This window comes from Triticum dicoccoides, chromosome 2B (genome assembly GCF_002162155.2).
Source record: "Triticum dicoccoides isolate Atlit2015 ecotype Zavitan chromosome 2B, WEW_v2.0, whole genome shotgun sequence".
Taxonomy (NCBI): domain Eukaryota; kingdom Viridiplantae; phylum Streptophyta; class Magnoliopsida; order Poales; family Poaceae; genus Triticum; species Triticum dicoccoides.
The window spans coordinates 118,221,281-118,225,227 of NC_041383.1; positions in this window are offsets into that span (position 1 = coordinate 118,221,281).

The window sequence follows — 3,947 nt, forward strand, 5'->3', positions numbered from 1 at the left end:
TGGGGGGTTTGGATAAACAGTTCCCGGTGGGGGTGCATGAACAGGACCCCGTGGTTACCTCTGTATGGACAGGACCCCGATCGATCGAGCCGGTTGGGGCTGGATGAACAGGACCCCATGGAGGGCTGGATGAACAGGACGACCCTGTGGAGGGCTGGATGAACAATAGATGGTGGAGGATTGGATGAACAGTAGCCTGTGGAGGGGTGGTTGAACAGGAGCCCGTGGAGAGGGCTGGTTGAACTGTAGCTGGTGGAGTAGCATGCGGTGGAGGCTGGATGAATAGGAGCCCGTGGATGAACAGTCGCAAGTGGAGGCTGGAGGAGGTCGACGGTGGATGAACAGTAGCCCGTGGAGGCTGGAGGAGGTCGACGGTGGAGATGAACAGAATCCCTTGGAGTCCCGTTTTGCAGTACGCCACACCACTCCCGATGAACAGGACCCCGTTTCGACCGTAGCGCTCCAACACAAGTCTGTTTCCTCCGTTTTGTGGTACGCCACACCCCTCCCGATCAACAGGACACCGTTTCGACCGTAGGAGGTCCAACACAAGTCCGTTTCCTCCGTTTTGCGGTACGCCAAAGCCCTTCCGATCAATAGGATCTCGTTTTGACCATGGCCGGTCGAAACACAAGGCCATTTCCTCCGTTGTGCGGTACGCCAGGCCTCGTTTCCATCGGTTGTTCTGTCCAATCCCTCCCGATGAACACGACGACACATTCCGTTCCGACCCAGCCGGTTGCACTACAAAAAAATACACTTCCGTGATGATACGTGTTTGTCACAGTAGGTCGTGTTTTTTTGTCATGCATGTACATCCATGACAAATTTATGACAGAATCAAGATAGTCATACCTGTGCTGTCGTAGAAGTGTTCCATGACATTACCAAAATTATCATCACGGAAGTGTCCACTTCCATGACGATAAATCACGCGTCACAGAACTGCTTTCGTCAAGGGTGACCGACACGTGGCATCCACTGTAACGGAACGCCGTTAAGCTATCGGGTCGGGTTTTGGATCCGATAACCCGTTAATAGCCCCGACCAATGGGGATTTTCCACATGTAAAATCATCATTGGCTGGAGGAAACACGTGTCTGCTCATCGCTGGGACAGATGTCATCCACTCATTGGACGGAAGGCGCCTATGATACATCGACACGTGGCACGGCCCAACAGAGGCCCATTCCTGTGAAAAGGCCGGCCCGTTTGACTTGGTCAAAATGTGGCGGGCCGGCCCATGGAAAGCCTGTTAACGGCCTGTTCGCATATAGCCCATTTACAGCCCGCTAACCCAAGGCCCGTTACGCCCTATCCGTATTAGGCCCAGTAGCGTCATCTGGGCCACCCAATATGATTCCAGCCCGTTTTCACTTTTGGCCCATGTATGGCCCATGACGTCTTTCGGCCCATATGAGGCCCTATGTAACTCTTGGCCTATTAACAGCCCGTGGTGAAACTGGCCCGTAATGAACAGTGTATCACTTTACACCCATTAACGGCCCGTGGTGATACTGGCCCCTAATGAACAGTGTATCACTTTACACCCATTAACGGCCCGTGGTGAAACTGGCCCGTAATGAACAGTGTATCACTTTATACCCATTAACGGCCCGTTATTCCGTTGGACCGTTTCCAGCCCATGTTATCTTTCGGCCTTCTTGGAGCCCATTTATTCTTGGGCTCATTTCCAGCATTCGTTTACTTATGGCCCGTTACTGTCATTTTCTGCTTGTGGGCCAAATTTAGCCCGTGGTTACAGTCGGCCCGTTTGTGGTCCGTTAATACGTTGGGCCGTTTTCATAGCGCCATGAAATACAGCCTATTGATGGCCCATTATGGTCGGCCCATGAACGGACGATTCCAACTCTAGCCCGTTTATGGCCATAATGCGGCCTGTTATTGGCCCATGTTATCATACTGCCCGTATAAGGCCCATTGATGATACATCCCGTAGAAAGCCCATTGTTTCTACGGCCCTTAGAAGGCCCATTGTTTCTATGGCCCGTAGAAGGCCCACTGTTTCTACGGCCCGTAGGAGGCCCAGTGTCACTACAGGAAATATTAGCCCATGGTTCTTGTAGCCTAGTTTTAAAAAATAGGTTATTGCAGCCACTAGCAAACCGCGGAAAAAGAACTGCAATGACTACAAGCAAACAAATAAACAAGACAACAAGGAAATAAATAAGCAAGCAACTTACGCTAGGCTATCACGGCTATCACGTATTACATCCACTGGCATCAAAGTTCGCCACCAGTGCAAATAAACGCGCCGACAAAAGAATATACAAAACCGAGAGCACTTCAGGAGGCACTAGGCCTGGCCAGGAAGGGCCCCCAAACAGCTAAAGAAGCTGAGTAGACCTCAGTTGTGTCAACGATAGATGCATCAACACTAGATTTAAGGCTTGATGGTGCGCACGGCAGTCCTCTGACATCTTCATTGCATTTTTGACTTCAAGTCGGAGCTGAGCTGAAGCAAGCCTTTCCGCTTTAAGTTGAGACTGAAGAAGTTGAACTGATTGAGGCAGCAACTGCACAGAGGTTGTCTCACACCTGCTGGTGAGTAGCTTCAACTCACTGTCTTCATCAAGACAAGACCTTGGGGTCATCTCGCTGTCCACAAGATGGTTTGGCTCACTATCTTCCCTAAAGTTCTGCCTGGCGTAAGAGATATGACTCTGAAAGAGAAACAAGGAGACACGTAACAGGTTTCACAATTATATAAGCAAATAAATGGATCTGTTCTGCATAAGGAACATGTTTTTACAACTACAATTTGAAACTGGTAGTTGTTGCAAACATCCAATCAGATGTAAACAGCAAAGCAAACAGCAGTGGAGGAAATGATGCATATCCAAATCTATACTAGAACAAAGTTTGAAGGCTTGAGAAGGATGAACTTACATTACATGTTAACACGGGCTGGACAAAGCCCTTCTCCATGTTGATGGAAGAATAATTCAATAAATTCCCCAAAGAAAATTCTTTATAAGCGTTGCCATTATTCTACATTTTGCAAAGAGTAAATATATATCAAATAATATTGGAAGAAACAGAGGATAATGAAGCTCAGGTGCAGATTGATGATACATAATCAACTAGCAATTAATTAAGTACAGTGTTACAAGGAAAAAGGGAGAGAGGTACTGACGAGAGCAATGCAGAGCCCATTATTGTTTTGAGATCGTCTGATCCTTTGAGCAAGGATATTCATCTGAAATTACTTTTCATACAAGAGAGAAGGTAAGGCACAAGCAGAAATTTAGGATTTCAAATTTTGAATTGATATCATAGATAGTACCTGACGCTGGGCTCCCAGCAGTTCTAATAGGGGTTTGGCCACTGGAGTAGGGGTAAAGTGTGGTACAGTTGGGCCTGTGTTTTCTGTGGCTGCTGATCTATCTGATTTAACAGGTATCACTACCTTTTCCAAATACATAGTTTGTACTCCTTGAGGATCTGCACTCACCCTCTTCCTTTTGGACATCTATTACGAAAGAACAACATTTGACTGGAAAAACATAGTGTGACGACACATGGAATAGGTACAGAAAATGGATACGTATGGCATATAATCATATATGATGCTTAAACTAAGCAGATGGTGTAACAAAGTAGAAGTAATGCAAGAGGTCAGATGCAAAATATGTGCGACCAATACAACTTTGCAAAGCTAGAGCAAGCACCTTGATGGGTGAATAAGATAGGCCTTCCTCCACCATGCCAAGTTTGTTAGCCAGTGGATCGTTCCACAATATTCCTCTCGTGCGCCCATTCTCATTTTGATAATGTTCAATATCTGACATGCATGAAAACATAAAAACAAGCGAGATTTTCTTTGTAATGCAGAAGTGATTCTAATCCAATACTGCCTCCCTGTAAACCCCTTTGTGCTATCTCTGTAATTCTTTTAAAAGATACCATGCATGCTGTAATTTGTT